Raw genomic sequence first — 20,820 nt, forward strand, 5'->3', positions numbered from 1 at the left:
CTTTGTTGCTGCGCGCCGGCTTTCTCTATTTGCGGCGAGCGGGGGCTGATCCTTGATGTGGTGCGCAGGCTTCTCATTGTGGTGGCTTCTCTTGTTGTGGAGCACGGGCTCTAGGCGTGCAGGCTTCAGTAGCTGTGACACACGGGCTCAGTAGTTGTGGCTCGCGGGCTCTAGAGCGCAGGCTCAGTAGTTGTGGCGCACGGGCTTAGTTGCTCCGTGGCATGTGGGATCTTCCCGGACCAGGGCTCGAACCCGTGTTCCCTGTGTTGGTAGGTGGATTCTTAACCACTGTGCCACCAGGGAAGCCCTAGAATGTTTTCTTTTTTAAAAAACATATTTATTTGTTTATTTGGCTGCACTGGGTCTTAGTTGCAGCATGTGGGATCTAGTTCCTTGACCAGGGATTGGCCCTGGGCCCACTACATTGGGAGTGTGGAGTCTTAACCACTGGACCACCAGAGAAGTCAGTAGAACCTTTTCTTAACATAATGAAGTTTTAGTTTTTTCTACTTGGTTAATTAGTTGAGCCGGCAACATTTACTTCCCTCACACCCAGTAATCTGAGATGGCTTCTTTATCAGGTGATAAACCTGTGTATATAGAAATTGTTTCTGTGCTCTTTTGTTCTAATCCATTGACCCATCTGATGATTTTTGTTCTAGAAGGGTGTTATTTTAATTATTATAATTTTATAAAATTATAATTATAATTTACTTAATTGTATAATTTTATAGCTTGTATTGCTCTTCTTTTTCAAAACTTTCTTGGGTATTTGTGCCATTTTATTATTCTATGTTTGCCAAGTTTCAGGGGAAAAAAACAAACCTCAGGATTTCCATTAAAAATTAATCGGGGAAAAAATTTTAAGTATTTAAATTTACCAGTTAAGAACATGTTTTGCCTCTCCATTAACTCAATTCTCCTTTTATTTCCGTCAATAAAAATTTTAAGATATTTTTATTTTTGTTTGTTAGATTCCACATACATCCTTTTAAAGTTGATTCTAGTTAATATTTTTGGCAACTTTTGTAAGAATGAGAACTTAAAAATAATTATTACTGGATATATCTGTTATACAGAAAATACTTTTGCAAAGTCCTTAACTTTATATGCCAGGCTTTCAGAATTCTTCTTATCAGCACTAAGGGTTTTAGGCAAATTTTTGAGATTCTGCTTTGTATTTTCAAAATGTTTCTGCTATAATTACCGTTTGATTTTCTTGTTCTATAACTGATGCAAGGTTTTTCTACCAGTTGAATTAATTACAAGGCTGTTGATGCTAAAATGTGTGTTAAATATTGAAATTTTAACTTCATATGACACATACATAATAAAAAAGACAACACTTTCTTATACCAACAAGTAAACAAGCATTATTGTTTCAAGGGTAATAGTTCTATGATTATTCATTGAATTTCAAGTAGACCGTGTAAAAAAAAAAAACAGAAACTTCAATTAAATAGAGTTGGGAGACCAGAAGGGGGAGCTCTCACCCCCCCGTGAAGTTAGCAGAACCCAATGGGAAGAAGAAAGACTCATCTTCTTTCCTGGCAAGAACTCAGCCAATGAAACACCACCGACTCTCTGTTTACTAGAGCCCTCCCAACTAACTTTTTCTCTCTATGAAACTGTTCTCCTTCCCTTGCCCTGCGGGGCATTTGCACGTGGTGCGCCATGATTGCAGACCGCAAACTGCATTTCTCTGCTGATCCCAAATAAACCATTTTTACTGGACTAATATCTGGCAGTCTATTATTTCTGGTCAGTAATTCTCACAGCAGAGCTTCTTGCAAATAAACTGGTCATGCTTCAATATCCAAATGAAAAGATACAGAATAAATAAAAATCTGCTAGAAAGGACCTTCACCCTCATTAGATGTTATAGATTGCAGTTCAGCCAACATAGTCATTCATTTAACAGATTTTTTCTTTAACCCTCTGGCCTCTTTCATCCATTTCTCCCACTCCCCCCCCCCCCACCCCTCTACCTCTGGCAAGGTTGCTGTTATTATTGAAATTTGTATATTATTCATATTGCCTTTCAAGAAAGTTATAAATTTGCATGTAAATATATATATATATATTTGTTGAATTTATAATAATTATTTAGGCTTCATACATTAAGTTTTGCTTCTTTTAAGCTTTTCTAGGAATTGATGGTATAGTTCAATACTAGTGCCGAATGGCTTCCCTGGTGGCGCAGTGGTTGAGAATCTGCCTGCCAATGCAGGGGACACGGGTTCGAGCCCTGGTCTGGGAAGATCCCACATGCCGCGGAGCAACTAGGCCCGTGAGCCACAACTACTGAGCCTGCGCGTCTGGAGCCTGTGCTCCGCAACTAGAGAGGTCGTGATAGTGAGAGGCCCGCTCACTGTGATGAAGAGTGGCCCCCGCTCGCCGCAACTAGAGAAAGCCCTCGCACAGAAACGAAGACCCAACACAGCCAAAAATAAATAAATTAATTAATTAATTAAAATAATAATAATAGTGCCGAAGATAATAATGTGAAATTTAGGGTAAACAATGAAATTTTTGTATATATTTAGTTTATAATGAATTATACCAATAAGACACATGATTAGATATATTTTGTGTATTGAGATCTAGGCAATTAGAATGAAAGATCAATACCAAGGCAAAAGGTAAACATCCCAGGACAGAAGCTTGTGGTCCCTGTTCACGAAAGAATCTGGTCAATAGCCCAAAGGTATTATGTTTACAAGGTCATGAATTATTAATGTTTTGGATCTACTAGAAATCTGTTGGAAGTGCAGGTTACCACTACCTGAACAACGCCCATTGCCCTGTGAGGCAGGCTCGCTCTGTACTCCACTGCACGTGTATAGATGGAAAAAAATTCTGAGTGCACCTCAGTCAGAATTTTGACAAGCACCCCCTGTGGATGGTGGATAGCAGAATTTGTTTGGAACAAGCCTCTGTGTTCTTAATTTGCTCAATACCTTCCAGAATAATCCTTCATTGAATTTGATATTTTCTACATGTAGCTGTCTGGATAGAAAGGTGATTAGCTCAGATGCTAACTACGTATGGACATTAGCCCCTCTTTTATCAAAAGTTTATCAAGGCAGCTTTTGCTGCAGTAGTGCTGCATGGAAAAGCATCTCCTAAATCTCAGCTGATTGCAACAGCAGACACTTTCTTTCTCACTCACAGTTCTGTGAGTTGGCGATGGTTGCTTTGCTGGTTTAGGTCAGCTTTATATGCCTTCACCTCCTACCCCCAACGTTGTAGGAGTGGCTTCTGTCCAGGGCACAATATTATTAGGATAAGGGCTCAGTGCAAGAAGACTTCAGAAACTTTCAATGCCTTGTAAAGCCTTCCTTTGCAACTGGGACACTATCCCTTACGGTGCTGTTCACATGGCCAAATGGCCAAACTGACATTCTCTTCCTATGGAGGTGGGAGAAGGAGAGAGTAAATATTTGCTGAATAATAATATAATTTACCACAGTCCACCCATATGGTCTCAAATATTGATGGATCTTCTCTTTGCATTCAAAATAAACTCTTAGCCTTCTTGAGGAGAAAACCCCAAAACATCCCAAACCCAGGATCTTGTGCTAGCATCTACAGTAGGTCCAGATATGGTTCCTCTTGATCCAGACACCTATGAGCTAAAAAGAAAAGTTATTTATAGTCTCTTTTGACCACACACACACACACACACACACATCATATAAAGGTGAGATGAGACCAGAATGACAGCAAAAAATAATCCCATTTGGAAAGGTGAAAAATGGGAGACACATAGCAGTCACTGGTCTGAAACAATTTTGAATTCCCATCGGGCAAATGTTCCTTATGAAAATGCTTCATAAGAAGCAACCCCAAATCTCAGAGGTTTACAACCAACGTATTTCTCCAAATTCTGACCTGGTTTGCAGGTCAGCTATGTCAACTTTCTCCATGCAACAAATCAGGTTCAGAACTACCCCACGTGTCTGCTTACTCAAAGTCCCAGGATGAAAGAGCAGCTACTATCTAGGGCATATCGCTTCATCATGGTGACCAGAAGTGCAAGCAGATTTGTAGAAACGTATGTACTGTCACATCTGTCCACGTTTCGTTAACCAAGTCATGTGTTCAAGCCCAAAGCTATTATTATACTCCTCCCATGGTGGGAGGAAGGGGAGAGGGTATTTGCTAAACAAGAATAGAATCTGCCACAGAAGATGAGATATGTTTTAGAGAATATGTCCTCTTCCAAAGGAGCCCAGTGAAAGCAATCTTTCCTAATATTGGAAGATCCCAGTGAGTAGTTAAATGTTCTTCATGTAAATTATTCTGTAAGCACAAGAGGTAAGTTATACTTACCTATTAGAAAAACATAAAGGGAAAGTACAAAGCAGTACATAAATTTCACTTTATATAGAAAGCTGAATAACAGAGAACTGGAAATCAGTTTGAATTACCAAGAAAAAAAGGCAAAGAGACAGAATGATGCAGATGAATTTCACATAAATCTGGGCAAATCCAATAAGGTAATTCATAATTCTTCCTCTACCTGTGCTGCCTTAATGGAAAAAATAGATAATTCCAGGGAACTGGACTAGGTTTATTTGAGAGGCCAATGTTTGGGTGTGCACAGAAGAATTTGAGCAGAAAAATTCTGCAGGAAGAATTAATGAAGTTACAAAAAGACAGATCCCATGGGTAGGGAAGTTACATGTCTGTCTCAGAAGAGTCTGTCTTTCTGGATAAAGTTGTCACAATATTTCTGAGCACCCAAGTACTGGGGTTAGTATCAGAATCTTAACTAAGTTAAACCTATACATTAATCAGGGCTTGTGATAAATCTCCAAGAGCCTTAGGACAGAGCAGAGTGTAAGGAACTAAAACAAGCTCATTTTACCATCTCTTCAGAAGATGGAGATGCGGACAGGTCTTGCCCGAACATGATTGTATAGATATGAGATTCTGAGAGTCATATTCTTGGGCACCCACAAAACACAAATGCTCAGCGCCTGTGGATATACAGATGCTACTATCATGTTACAACATCAGATTTTGTATACTTTCTGAGTTGGTCCATTCTTTATCGTTTTGTTTTGTTTTTTTTTCTTTTTCTTTTAGTTGCAGCATGCTGGATCCTTCATTGCAGCGTGTGGGCTTCTCTCTAGTTGTGGCGTGCGGGCTCCAGAGTGCACAGGCTCAGTAGTTGTGGCGTGCAGGCTTAGTTGCCCCGCGGCATGTGGGATCTTAGTTCCCTGACCAGGGATCAAACCCGCATCCCTTGCACTGGAAGGCAGATTCTTAACCGCTGGACCACCAGGGAAGTCCCTCTTTATCGTTTAAGGCCAGTTTTGCTGGCTGCATTTCTGAGTCCTTTGATGGATAAAAAGACACTTTCAAATCAAAGGAGAGATCATCAGCCTAAAGAAGTCACACACCTGGCTAAGTCCTTCTAGAAAATCACTGACAAATATTGAACTATATGAAAAATGTATAAAATCTAAACTGAAGTGATGGTTGGGGCTGGGGAGAGAAGTATAAATTTATTGTTTAGGAAACTAACTGTGGTTATTTGCACATCCTTCTGTTGATTTTACAGAGTCCCAAGCTTAACTTTTAAAAACCTTAGGTTTTCATCTAGGAATACTACTGGTAAATCTTCTGGTACTGCGTGGTCAGACCTCAGAAAGAACACATCTTCCACAAAGGTGCCTGAAGTAGGGAGGTTATATGCAGGCAAGTCAAGCAAAGCAAAAATGAGAGTGGGGAAGTTGATTGCAGAAGATAAGGCACCATTTGTTTTCTTGTTTAACATGTTTATTTAGCAGCTAATATGTGCAAAGTACTTTATTATATGTGTACATACATACGTATTATAGATGCCAAGGAGAATACTACAATAAGGCAAACTTGGAAGCTCACACTTTAGGAGTGGAGGTAGAAAACACACACACACACACGATTGTAATACATTGTAGAAAGTATGAGCCTTCGGGAAAAATTAATCAGTAATTTAAAGTACAAGACACAAAACCAGGAAAATGATATTCCCACAGCTAAGATGAAACCCAGTTGCTGAAAGAAAGGTATTAATGTAATATCCTGAAAAATGCAGAAAAAAATATTAACTTTTAATAGAAGGTCATCACAGATGAGCAAAGGAGAAGAGTACTGCTAGCAATGATGAAATAGGAAAAAATTGGAGTGGGAGGAAAAACATTGCAAAGTATAGAAAAAGAGGTTATTTCAATTATTTAAATACCTGAATGTTAAATTAATGACTTTTGCACATTGACTGAAATTAATGAAATCATCAGTGCCTGACTCTCTCCATTAGGGTCTTTAAGATAATTGCAAATGTGATTAGAAATACTATAAGTTAATAGAATTTCATGGAAGAGAAAAGAAAATCAGTCCAAGAATGGATGAAATATGGATGATGTAGCATCTTTTCTGTATATATATTCAAATAAATACACACAAGTTAATATAAATGCATAAGAATACCCACTTAGAACGGTTTTAGAAATGAAACTGCTGGGAGACCTTAACAATTAGAGATTCGTTGTTCTATCTTTGAAGCCTGGCATTTGTCAGCACTATTTATTCACCAATCTGTAATCTCTCCAAAGAACACAGCATGCAGCATGGCAGATCATCCTGGCTTTCTAAGTGGCAGGCCCATTTAGGTGACTTCTGTAAGGAAATAACCAGTCACGTAAATAAGGGAGAAGCAAAAAATGTAACCTTACAGTATCTTAATTAGTTCGTAGCTACTGTCCCAGAAGAGATTTCCTTTCTATCCTATTCCATTAGAAAGATACGGATGAAGGTCACACACTCACCAGTCTTATGTATCCAAAGGTAACATAACATTTTCTTTTTACCAGTTTAGAAGAAATAGTTCAGTATTGATTATTTACTTTCATTCTTTCTTGCTGGAAAAGAAAACTCTTAAGATAGGTTTTTGCCTCTCTTAAGATATGAAGTACTTATCTGGCTGCATATCAAAGTACTGTTTTAAATGTATCGCTTCCATTGTTCTTGTATTACAGGCAATCATAATTCTACTTATAATTCCCTCTCTTACTTAGGATTTGCTTGGGACTGTGGTTTTTTAAATAAGAGATTGGGTTTGGGAAGAATGATTGACTTTATTATATTATTAAAATCTGTTCATTTTAAAATTTATTTTCATCCATGAATATAGCTTGCATAATTTCTGGTTTTCAGCATTTTATTTTTGGCCCAGAATTGAACCTATTCTGTAAATGTTTCATGGATACTTAGAAAAGGAAGATGAGTTTTTCCTTTGTGTATAAATATAAAAACAAAGTTTATTAATTAAATTATACCAATCCTCTGCTTGTTTCTTATTTATATTTGCTATTTAAACATTAAAGATTTAGGGTTAGGCTGTTTCTTCCCATAAATATCCCCCCCCACCCCGTATTCTGTCATGGTTATTTATGCAGATTGGAAGTCAGGCTGCCTGTTTTAAATCCTGGTTCCAAATTCACTAGCTGTGTCATCTTGGTCAACTAAGTTAATGTCTCTAAATCATCGACTCACTTATAAACTGAAAATAATAATCCCCTATTTCATAAGACCAGCTTTAGATTAAAAGTTGTGATGGAGATATAGTGTCTGGCACATAATATGGTCAATAAACATTAGCTTTATTATTATTATTGGTATTATTATCATCATGCTCAGTTCATTTTTAACACTTTTTTGATTTGTGAATTTTCTTTTCCCTTTAACTGATACGTACTTGCAGAGAGATGGAATGATTGACCTTTGATCAAACTGATCCGAATGCTTTCTCTATAAAACGCAGCAGAATGCTGGCCAGTGATTCCAAAGCATCCATTTTTCAGACTAAGCTACCAAACCAAAAGAGCCAAAGAGGGAGCCTCTCTCCTGTTGCCTCAAAGTCACCTGGAGAACTTTTAAAAAGTAATTCTTGCCCCAGTATTTTTGATTTGTTGGATAAACTGTTGGAGGCAAGCATTGTAAGTAGCATAAGCAGTGATGGCAGTGGCCCACGGAGGCAAGGCAGGCCTGGTGAGACTTAGGAGTGGCCTAAACCTACCCACAGCCAGCGATGAACATTCCTGTGCTGGTGCACATCCATCCAGGTAATCCAGGTAGAAACCAGGCTTTCCGGTAGACTCCAGCCTAGCAGGAAAGAGAGGGAAGGGCCAGTAGAGAAAAAGAGGCAAAAATCATCACGGGCTTAAGTCAGACAATGGATGGCACATTTTCTCTGTTCCAGCTGAGCCCACAGTTTAGTGGGAAAGATACACACAGCCCCAAGTCATTGCGTTACCTGTAGGACTGGACTCTAGAACCTCCAAGAAGAGGGAATCACTTAAGGAAGAGGGTGACTCAGGGAAAGCCTCACAGAGAAATGATGTTTCGACTCTAAAGGATGAGTAGAAGTCCCCCCTCCACCCCCGGCCCTGGCCTCACCCCTAGCAGAAAAAAGAGGAAAGGGCAGATACAGAGAAAACAGACAAAATCTGGAATGGGCTGAAGTCAGCAAAGATGGTAAAAACATCTTAATTTTAAATAAGATGAATGAAGATTTGATAGGTTAGTAAACAGGTTAGAAATATGCATTCCAGCCATTCAAACCTGAGCCAGTTACTTAACTTACGCTCCTCTTTTTACTCATTTGTTAACCAGGCATAACCTGACACCTACCTGACCTAGGTGAGAGGATTAGAGGGTTAGTGTACATCAAGCATTTAGTCCATAGTAAGCGCTCAAGGAAGATTAGGTTTTACTATTTTATTATTTTTGTCGTGTTTTCCATTTATTGTTGTCTTATCGTTCATGTCTTTAAATTAGATTATAGAATAAGAAATTAGCAAACAACTTCTTATATGAAAATATACAGTGTCATTGAAGATAGGGTGAAGAGGACACTAGTGCTGCTGGTGGGCATGCAACTATTTCTGGGGAAAAAAATACAAATCAAGAGCCTTAAAAATTAATGTTTTTCCACTTTAACCCACTCATTCTATTTCTGGGCATCTATCCTAAGCAAATACTCTGAAAATATGTGGCAAAAACCGTTTATGCACAAAAATGTACATTATGAGATCATTTATAATAGCAAGAAAATTGGGAACAAAAAGATTTTAATCAGGCAACTATGAAAAATGATGTTTACCAAGCATTTACAACATCACAGAAAATGCCTATTCAGAAACGAAGAAAGGAGGACAAAAAAAACTGTGTACATTATAATCACAGCTCCACCACTCGGAGAATCTGCAGAAACAAAAAGATAAGAATCTGCATTAAAATGTTAATGGCTACTTTGGGTGGTAGGATTATGTGTAACTTTTCCTGTCTAGGTTGCTTTTTCAAATTTTCCAAAATGAACCTTTATTACCTCCATGCTAAAAATACGTTTTATGCAAGCAGAAATTGGGTAATATTAAGCCTTAGGTAGTTCCGGGAATATCTCTGCAGAGATGCGTGCTGGAAATGATTTGGAAGGCCTTCCATCTCTAGGCCTTTCGGATGGATTTCCTTACGAATGCTCCTTCTCTAGAGCAAGAGCAGAAAAGGACAACCACGCGTAAGCGCTCATGACCCTAGGCTGCTTACATGGCAGGTGGCAATAACAATCGTGATCTGGAATGGCTCCCAAGCAGTCCTTCAAGCCAGCAGTGGTATTTCACCAGGTAGAGCAGCCTTGTGGAAGGAAAACACTCCCTTGCTTCTTTGAAACTTCCCAAAGGTGATGACGCATGCCACCTGCCAGCCCTCTCGTTTCCCCCTCCACTATCTCCTTTCCCGTCACCTCTCATCTCTTTGCTTTCAGCTCCCTTGCGTGCTCTGCACGCTGCCTTGCTGCCCTTAACCTCACCCCGCACTCCTGACGGAGACCCTGCACTGCTTTCATGCTTGTCAGTACCTCACCCTCCTCCAGAAACCAGATGTCAAAAAATCAAAGTTCGCGCAGTCCTCTTTCATGGGCAAGTGAGGTTTTCTTACCTTTACTGGCACAAAAGTCACTTGGTTGTCTTTTTAAAAAATGTTTTTTATAATAGCAGTGTAGTTCTTTAATCTGCTGTAAACAAATTTCCATAGGAAAGTAACTCCTACTATGGATGCCTTAACACACATGCTATTTGATTACTGACACTGAATAGTCTGAATACAAGGAATATTTTTTCCAATAAAAAATAGCATTTAAGCAGGGAAGTGGGGAAGTGGTTTTTTTTTTCCTCTCCAAGACAATTCCTGACCTATATCCAGTTGTTATATTAATATTTGCAAGGCTAATTTCTGAATGTATGCAATTTGGAAAATAATGAAAGTTAGAAAAATTTCAGGGTTAATGTTCTAAATCTTTTTCAGGAAATCCGTAATTGTCAAACTTTGGAAAGCAAACATCTAAATTGTAAGCTTCAGTATTTCCAATTGGTTATTTCCCAAGGCCTGGAGAATTTGAGAACCCAGCACTATATTATGGTTGAAACTCATGGCAATTCTATGTTCATATCTTTAAGCTGCACGGTCTAGAAAAAGCCATTGGATATCATGATATTCTGTTGAAAAATTCTGTTGTTTTTCCTATGATATTACTGATTTCAGTCGTTTCTTTTCTCATTTTAAACTATTTAAAAATTTTGCTTTTTTTTCTTTTACAAATTTTTAATTCTCTTCTGGGTGATATATATAGTAACATGAGAAGCAAGCCTCCAATCTTTCTCAGTTGCTGTAGTTGTCCAATATTACGGAAATGTTCTGAAACAAATATCCTGTTACTCCACCATTAAAATCTGAGTATAACTGAGTATATTTCTACTGTTGGCCCCAGGTAAGGACAAATACTAAATTCCTCCATGGACCTTTTTGCATTATCAGTTTCATGTTGTGTGTCTAGAAGAAAAGCCGCATCCAGTTTGACACTGGCTTCAAGTCTAGACTCTGGAAGAGACTCCACAATGCTGAGTTAAAAGCCCAGAAGTAAATAAAAACCATGACCATTATAGCACCTTCAAACACTAAAACAACAGATTCCTCAGGGTAGAGCAATCTCCTTGTGCTGGTCCAAGTTCACCAGGCTGCAAACTTCCCATCCCAAGCGGTATAATTAATCAACTTTTCCCATCTAGTGTTTCTGGATTCTGATTTTCTTCCCCGAGGTTTGTTGTTGTTGTTTCATTAATTTGTTTAATACCCGGAAGATCGAACCTGTTAAGTCTTTCTCCCCCACAATATGTGGCTCTTGATATCTCTGCTCAGTTTATCTATTTTTATTTCTAAGCCTGGCTGCCAGCTTGATGTTCTGCATAGCTTGGTGCTCAGCCAAAGGTTGACCGGAGGTTGGTCAACCTTGTGCCAGTAAGGTTTTTACTTTCTGCAGATGGATCTGTATGGAATGGAAAGTGCACTCAAACTTCAGGCCATTTTCAGGTCCACTGAGCCCTTTCAGGTCTTCTTGCATCTCTTCCACATGTGTGCACAGGCTTCATCTGCCAGGGATGCGTGGGAGGCTTGGGCCACTCGGGTCCCTGCTGCGCATGTGCGTAGCTTCTGGTCAGTTTGGGGTAGGCAGAGACCCTATCATCCATCTATGGCTTTCTCACCTTCTGGAATTCCCTGCCAAATCACTAGTGCGGGTACCATTCTGTTGCTCACTCCGAAGAGACCTCAAACCTCCAGCTGGTGGAGCCACTTGCTTTCCTTGTTCACTTGCCACCAAGAGCACTGCTTTAACAACACTCAAACAAAGAGAACCTCCCCTGGCACTGGAAGTAAAGCCACTGGTTTTCATGGCCTGCCCTGCCCTGGATCAGCTACCACACCCACAGAGCTGGGGGTGGGCGGAGGAAGGATGGACACTGCCTTGATAAGAACACCACTGACAGTGCTGTGTTTACCTGAAGCTCCGTAGCTTTCGTGAATAAGCGTTTCTCAGTTTTGTGTGAGGCTTTGGTCAATTTCTGGAGCGCTCAAATGGCCGTGTTTGACAGTTTTATCCAGACTTTGTACTGCTTTTTGGGGAAAGGATGTATCGACCTCTTTAATACATCATGCTGGAAACGACTCTCCCTCCTGTTTGTAGTTTTAAAAAGTGAAACTCAGGTTGGTATAAGGAGAAGCTAAAATTGGAAGCAAGAAATAAGAAAAACAAAAGGAATCTTATTGCTTGTTAAGAGTATGACTGATTTCCCAAGATTTGACAAGCTTTCAAACAAGATGTCTTCTACTACTCTCCAGTTTTGGACCAACCCAGGCTATATGAATCAGAAAGGGTAAATTTATCTTTAAATTAGAAAAAAAAAAACAACCTTGTGCAACAATTCTTAGGGATGCAACAAGGTATAGTGAAAACAGTATAATATAAGACATCTAGTAGTAGATCAAGATTCAAAATAAATCTTGGCTATATCAGTATCACTTTGGGCAATTAAATTTACTTCTCTATCTCAGTTTACCAATTAAGAAAAGGATAACGACATCTAGTTCACAAGGATGTTGAGGGCGTTAAATATGATAACAATTATGGAAAGAATTTGCTCATATCAGCAAGTAGTAATTTCTTAATTGATATTTATATCTTACTACACATTTTTTTCAGCCTTTCAGGAACTCAGTTCTCTTCTGGTTAACTGGACATCTAGAAATGGGTCTACTTTAATTGATCTAGAAAGTCTAAATCAATGTTTCACTTTTATTTGGGACATTCTCTTATTTAAATCACAGGTCTGAGTTTTGAATCAGAGTTTGAATTTGAGTTTGAGTTTGAATCTGCATCTCTGGTGATGCAGAGAAGTTTTTCTCTCTTTTTTTTAATGGTTGGCAGAGTCTTTTTTTTAAATTAATTAATTAATTTTCGGCTGTGCTGGGTCTTCTCATTGCGGCAGCTTCTCTTGTTGAGGAGCACGGGCTCTAGGCGTGCGGGCTTCAGTAGTTGTGGCTCGCGGGCTCTAGAGCGCAGGCTCAGTAGTTGTGGCGCATGGGCTTAGTTGCTCCGCGGCATGTGGGATCTTCCTGGACCAGGGCTCGAACCCATGTCCCCTGCATTGGCAGATGGATTCTTAAGCACTGCGCCACCAGGGAAGTTCCGAGAAGTTTTTCTCTTAAGGGAATTTAGCCCTCAGAAAGAATATAGATTTGTTTGCTTTGTTTTATCTTCATGTTTTGTTTTTATTTTTTCCATGTGCCCTTAAAATTGCATCAAGGTAGGCAAGATTATTAGGTTACATAAAATGAAGTTAATGATACTGCATCATTTTTGATCTACAAAAATGGTAAATTCTCATGGTACAACATGATGTGTTGCGGAGAGAACTGAACAAGGAGTCAGGAAAGGGGGTCTTATTCTACCACTAATCAGCTGTCTGAGAAGAGCAGATCATATGCTCTGTGATCCTGAAGCCCTCTCTGGGGAGGTAGGGTACTTCTAATCGGATCTCTGCATAAGCATTTCTCCCTCCTACTGAATCTAATTTCATTTCTAACAGCATTTGAAATGGCAGCAAAGATCAACAGTCAGCCGGTCAGGGTGGTGTAGGGAATTTGTAATGTCCCATGGAATGACAAAATCCTCACCTTGACGAAACTCCAACCAGGCTCCTATGAGCTCTCTGCTCAAGTAGGCGTTAACCTTGACCCCTAAAGTCTTGAACAAATGCTGACATAGTTTCTAACAGCTCAGAACTACATCCCTGGGATGACCCTAGCCTGCTCTTAAAGTGCGTGCCTAAAAAAACTCGTCTCCCCCCAAATCTATGGTTTGTTTTGGCCAATACTTGAAGATAGGACCTCTGTCTCCCAGTATCTGTGGGAGGCTAGAAGCCTAACTTTGAGAAGTACCAGTTAATAAACCCAGATGTGTTTCACATGGACCAACACTCCCCTTTCTGGTTTTTATAATTTTTTACTTTCTTGACTCCACAGAGCCTGTGCTCACCTCCCTCCCCGTTCCTTCATCCTCCCTTTAAAACATCCAGTCACCTCTGTACCAATCAAAATTGAGTTCAACGCATGCTAAACTTGCCTCTGTTGCAATAACATATTCCTGATGAAAATCTGACCTTACTACTTCAACTAGTGTCTGGCTTTGTTTATCTTTGATGCAAATGACCCCCATGTTTTGGAGATTTTCTAGGTAGGGAGGAGAATTAGCAGTCAAGGTCATCCCCCATGAAGTCTACCAGATGGTTGGGCTTCGTAGAAACAACAGATGTTCAGAGCAGTTTGCACCATTCTTCTTCAAAAAAGCGTATGATTGTTTATTAGATAAATCAAGAAAATATTTTTTTCAAAAATAATTTTCTCAACTTAAAAACAACGCCTATTTCCAATAAAGAAAGAAACAAATAGCACTAATAGTATCATTATCCAAAGAAAACCACTGTTTTCATCTTAGAGTATTTCTTATGGATGTTTTCCTATATACATTCTACATTAATAATGATGTTTATACAATTTGCCTACAGTTTTTCACATAATACCTTGGCATCAGCATTTTTCTGTGTTACTGCAAAAAATCACATAGCTGTATAGTATTCATCATCTGAAAGGACCTGTACTTATTTCTTTTTTTAATTTATTTATTTTATTTATTTATTTTTGGCTGCATTGAGTCTTCATTGCTGCTTATGGGCTTTCTCTAGTTGTGGTGAGCAGGGACTACTCTTTGTTGCAGTGCGTGGCCTTCTTATTGCAGTGGCTTCTCTTGTTGCGGAGCATGGGCTCTAGGTGCATGGGCTTCAGGAGTTGTGGCACTCAGGCTCAGTAGTTGTGGCATGCAGGCTCCAGAGCACAGGCTCAGTAGTTGTGGCGCACAGGCTTTGTTGTTCCGCGACATGCGGGATCTTCCTGGACCAAGGCTCTAACCCGTGTCCCCTGCATTGGCAGGCGGATTCTTAACCACTGCACCACCAGGGAAGCCCAGGACCTGCACTTATTTTAATAATTTTCTGTACTAGTATATTTAGATTAGTTTAATTTTTTTAACCAAACATAATAGAACATCCTTTGGCATGATTTTGTTCTTTGTCATAGACAGAGTTATTTTGTTAGGATAGAGTTCTAAATATGGTCAAAGCATGTGAACAATCACTTAAGTTGAATGAAAAATTTATTGAGTCTAACGTGCACAGTGCAGGGTGTTACGAGCAGAGATAAATGGCATTGCATCTAGAGTAAACTATTCATAATACTAGAGACATCATCTCTCAACCACTAGGAAAGATGAGGGTAGTTTTGGGGCCAGGTGTGTGTGAAACAGACCAATGACCGTGGTTTAGTCTTCATTTGCTAGCACCAGAGATAGCTACATTAACTTGGTATCAGAAAAAGGAGTCAGACCTTTCAATCCTAAAACTTAGGAAGTAACACAGATTTATTAGTTAATTCATAATCTACACAAATGGTGCCTGGCATAAAACAGTCAAACCCAGAAATATCTCCAAAGTGTGTGATCATTTTGATATCATTCAATCCACACCATGGGGTGCATTCATGTAAAAAGACCAGGATCGGGAAATGGTATCATTAGTATGTGGCAGCAGTTGCCTTGTTAATGATTAAAAGCTCGTTTTTTTAGGTAAGCAAGATTTATGCTGAAGTTTTACTGTGTTCATTCTTCTCCCTGACTGCAGGTATCTAGAAAGGAAACGATGTTGTCAAGCTGCTGTAGGGATGGGAGGCCATCTCACTGGGAAAACTGGTACCTTCAGGATCCCTAGCCGTGGTCCTCCCTCACTCTCACTCCATCCCATGACACCTCCTAAATGCCTTGTTTCTCATTCCGCCTTTTCTTCACCGTGTGGACTCTGCTTCGTGACTTTCCCTTTTCAACCTTTGGCTCTACCTTCTTCCACCTACAATGAAAATGATCACGTCTGCTTCCTAAGCTATAATTCTAAGAAGGCAGAGATACTATCTGTCTTGTTCATGATGCTTATCAGGTACCTAGACAATGACTGGATAGTTAGTCTCCAGTAAAGATTATTGAATCAAGCAAAAGAGATATGTCTGATTCTTTCAGGAGTTTACCCTCTGATAATTTGTGCCAAAATATTATTCATGCCTTGTTTACTCCTTCCAAGTGACGATGGCATATGACTAAAGCTATTCCGTACATTAACCTAAAGATGTAAGAAATGTGGAAATTTCAAGTATAAAAGTATTGATAACATAGAGAGAGATGAAAGGGAGAAATGAGAAGAGTGATTTGTTGCTTTGCAAATTTATTGTAAATAATTCGAAAAATATATAAAAGAATAAAGAAGAAAATAAATCTTACCTCTAGCTCTACCATCTAGGAATACCCATTATGCTTTGCTCCAGCTTCTTGCCCTAAAGGTCACATCAATCCTCTTCTCAAACTCAATGGCATTCTCTTGCCTGAAAGAGTCTGTCCATCTGCTTAAACAAGCCTTCAAGGCCACGGCCTCTGTAGTGCAGGGATCAAGAAGGCTCCTTGGGAGCAGGATAGCACTGGCTAGAGACCTCATCTACTCTTACAATATTGCAACTTTGGGCAACTTACTTAAGCTTAGGGAGCTTCAGAGTCTCATCTATATGTGGGGAAAAATAAGCATCTCGTAGACGGTCAAGGATAATGAGATGCTGCACATACAGAAGCTCGGACAGTGTTTGGCTCCCAGGGGAGGTTCTGCCCCTGCTGGGGCTCCTCCTGGTTCCCTCCATGCTCCTCAATACCCTGTAGCGCAGCCGTATGAATTACCACCGTCCGGAGGTTCCATGCTGACCCTCACGAATCTCGTTTATCTGTTCATGTTGTTTCTTGAACTTGGGAGGCCACCCTTGCTCCTCGTCATTGCCTTTATTTATTCATTCATTTAACTCCTATCTATTGACTCCAGCCACGTGCAAGTCTCTGTGCCACCACGCTTTGGGCACACAGTGATGGGCAAGAAAGACAAGCCGGTCTCTGCCCTCGTGGAGCTTAGGTGGCAACACAAGGTACCGAATTACAAAATGGGAGGACATATGGTCTTGCCCAAATTCCACTCAAGCTGCAGACCAAACTAGACCTGTTCTGACAGGACTGGGGTTTTTTTCCATAAAAATGTTTACTCTTATTGTAAATGAATGCCTATTCATTGTAAAAAATTTGAAAAATACGTGAAAGAATAAAGAAGAAAATGAATATCATCTATAGTTCTACCATATAGGAATACCCGTTATGCTTGTTCTGAAGTATCATTACCGTATTTTTCTATGCATATATTATGTATATAATATTGGGAAGTATACAAAATACACATTTTTCAATATTAAAATATTAGTTTTTAAAATCTTAATAGATTTTGAACATTTTCCTGTCTCATTAAAATTCTTGGCAAATGTGTAGGTCTTCATGATATTTCTTAATATCATTCTCCAGTTGCTCAACATAAAGGAAATATTTTCACACGAGAGAATATATATAACAGAATTTTTTTTTTTGATGTATTACCTGGCACGCAGTTAGGTTCTCAAAATTAAATGAAGCATCCTGCCTATATTTTCCCATATATATGATGAACCAGTAATTCTTTCAAGCAGGAATTGTCTCTGATTTGTAGTCAAAAATGAATCTGTTACTACATGCAGGGAGGTGGTAACAATTCACTCGATTGAATGATAAGGAAACCTGTGTTTGCTTTTCAGAAAACAATTAAGATAACTTAGAATTATTGCTGGAAAAAATTTTTTGGTCTAGGGATTCTCTCACTATTTTTTTTTGACCACGAATAAAAATATTGTTAGTGAACAATTATATCTCAACAAAGGGTTTTAGTGCTAAAATTGCTGCTTTGGGTTACCCTCCCTGACAATCATATACTTCTAATCATTAATCCTAAAGTCACCAGGAAAAAGGAGCAATAGATTACAATGCTGTGAATCTCAATATGATTTAATCCTAATAAGAAGAGAGAAACCAATAAATACCTTCTTCCAAGTTTTATTGGCGTTACAATGTTTACAAAAGACTTTTCTTATTCTAACGATACTGTCTTGGGAGAGTAGAGAAGTATATCAATCCCAATTTTCTTAGATACAGAAAGTGTAGCACCAACAGATCACATACTTTCCCTGAAATAGTAGTGTAAGTCCTGAAGTCTTCATACCTTCTCTGTATTCTTATATTTTCTTTCTCTGTAATCCTAGAATATAATAAATTGTATCTCTTTCAGCTCCATCTCAAATCAAGCCAGTTTCTCTCAAATCATATAATGCATAATCTCTGGTTTTAAAAATTTAAATAGTGGGACCCTTCTGTTAGAAAATGGCCATGCTGACATGGCAGGGCCAGGGTCGTTGTAGGTTGTTTGGCATTTCTCTTGGACAGAGTCCCACAGAAACCTTGAACAGCCAGCCTTCTGAATGGCCCGGCACTCACTCACTCACACATGTGTTGGCCATGAGATACCAATACAGGAATAGCAACAACAAACAGGTAATGTTTTCTGCTGCCTCTTTTCGATATCTCCAAGTCTGTTAGGTTATAGTTGTGTTGTCCCAGAAGCCCACGTTGAGCCAAAGATCTAGGGGCAGTGACTTATTAAGGAAGAGGTCCCAGAAGAAATCAGCAAGGAAGGGAGAGGAGTAGAATAAGGAAGGAAGAAACAAGCAAGGTGTCATCTTGATAAAGCCCCAGCCTCAACTTGCTCTCACCAAGAGCTCTAGTATGAACGCAGACTTGGAGATTGTTGCTCTACCTTGAGGTTTAAGAAGCTGGGATCCTGTGCTCCCGTTCGGTCATTGGCTGTGGACCAACAGGAGGAGGGGAGGGGGCTGGATATAGACTCCCAGGCACAGAACAGTCCTCAGAAGGTTGTGAGTAGAGGCCATTAGCCATTACCGGCAGAGACTGGGGCATGAGCACACCAGGCTGGACAAAGACATGGGAGGGGCTTTGGCCAAAAACCAAGACTGTCTGATACACTTTCTAAACCAGAGACTGCTACTCTCTGCTGTCCTGTTCTCTGCCGGCCGAGGACGTTCATTTGTAATCGGTCTGCTCCCTCCCCAGGGGTCAGCTCCTTCTACAGGACCAGATACCTACCTAATTGATGGGAACCCTAATTCCCTCCAAGTCTTAGGGAGAGTTTCCCTATTATCTGTTTACTCGGAGTTGATATGTATCTTATGAATGTGTTGGATTGCAGGACATCTTTTCAAAAAGTGTCCCACTAGTAACATTTAAATACCTCTGCAGACGACTGCTCCAACCTCGGGGACATTAAACAGGTCCCGAGAAGAGAGCCCAAGGTTTCATTAACGAGAGACAGAACCATCTCCTAAGGTTTCATTTGGGCCTGACAAGTTGGGGTCAAGGAGTCAGTACCGTGGACTCCCACATGGGGGCGATCTTTCCCTTAACGCAGCATTGGTGTCCTTTCAACATTGCTTAGACGGAGTTGGGATGTCCTTCACCAAAGAATCACACACTGTTATGGTTTCCAAGTACAGTATATCCTCTATAAACCTAAGCGACCACTCAGTATCACCACAGTTGCATTCAAAGGCACACCACTCTGGGACTAAAATGTAACAGAAAAGCAAATTAAACCTTCAATTTCGTTAAACCAAAAGGAATTATAGTTAATAAGGCATGCACGCAGAAATCTTACATTTCTCTTTTTTCCATTTGTTCTCTTTTCTTCTCTCATACCTATGTCTGGGAATCCAAATTCTGTCTCCTTCTTCATCCCAAACTCCAAAAAAAACCTTGTCTTACAAAGTCAGGCCTGCAAGGGGCTCTTCTATCTCTCACCCTTCTCTTTCCACACCTGTTCTCTTTCTGTGCCTTCAGGAAGTTTCTGTAGCTACCCAAGCTCTCTCCTCACCTGTCATCCTAATGTGTATTATAAAGGTTCAGGAGCTTATGAGACAAACTAGATGTATGTCCCAGGAGGGAAGGAAGGCCCATGAGAGGATTCTCCTGAGTGTGGGACAAGGGGGTACATCTTGTCTCGCCAGCCACCCAGCCCCCGATAGATTCGCATTAGCCACCGGGGCACTGAGTGATGGACATGTTCAAAGACCCTGGAGTCCCTGTGGGTTGCACAGTCATTCACGGTTAAATGAGCCCTGAGAAAGCCTCCTCTGAAGCATGTTTGCGACAGTGCCCTTGGGTCCCTCTGCTAACATTAAGTCACCTGGGTCAGATCTATTTTTCTCAAGACTTTCTTTAAAGGTAACTAACGTGGACAACTGCAATGTAGCGTGACCTCAGGGGTCCTTTGTAGGGCTCCCTGGACCCACAAACACCCCCTTCATGTGGCCTTGCTGCTAAAAATCTTTTGATAGAATCAAAAAACAAAAAACAAACAATCCTGGAAGGAAGGCTGCTTAAACTCTTTGCAGAGCAGAGCCTTAAGAGCTGTAGAGGACAGGACTTCACAGGGGGGAAGGGCTCGTGATGTTGGGGAAAAGGAAGAAGAAAAGAAACGTTGAGGTGCTGAAATTAAATTTTGTATATGTCCAAGCTTTCCCTAGGACTTGCTTATTCTTTCCTTTTCTCTACCTCTATTTCTGGATTGAAATCACAGGGAAAATTCTAGACGAGTCACATATGTATTGTGAGCATATATTCTTTAAGCAAAAGTTGGAAGCTACGGTCTAATGGTCAGTTTTTCTTTCTTTCTTTCCAGCTTTATTGAGACAATTGACATATAACATTGTATAAGTTTAGTGTGCACAATGTGACTTGCTATACATATATATTTTGAAATGAGTACCATAATATGCTTAGTTAACACCTCCATCACCTCACATAGTTACTATTTGTGTGTGTGTGTGGTGAGAACATTTCAGATCTACTCTCTTAGCAATTTTCCAATATACAAT

Source organism: Balaenoptera physalus (assembly GCF_965194825.1).
Source record: "Balaenoptera physalus genome assembly, chromosome: 21".
NCBI lineage: Eukaryota > Metazoa > Chordata > Mammalia > Artiodactyla > Balaenopteridae > Balaenoptera > Balaenoptera physalus.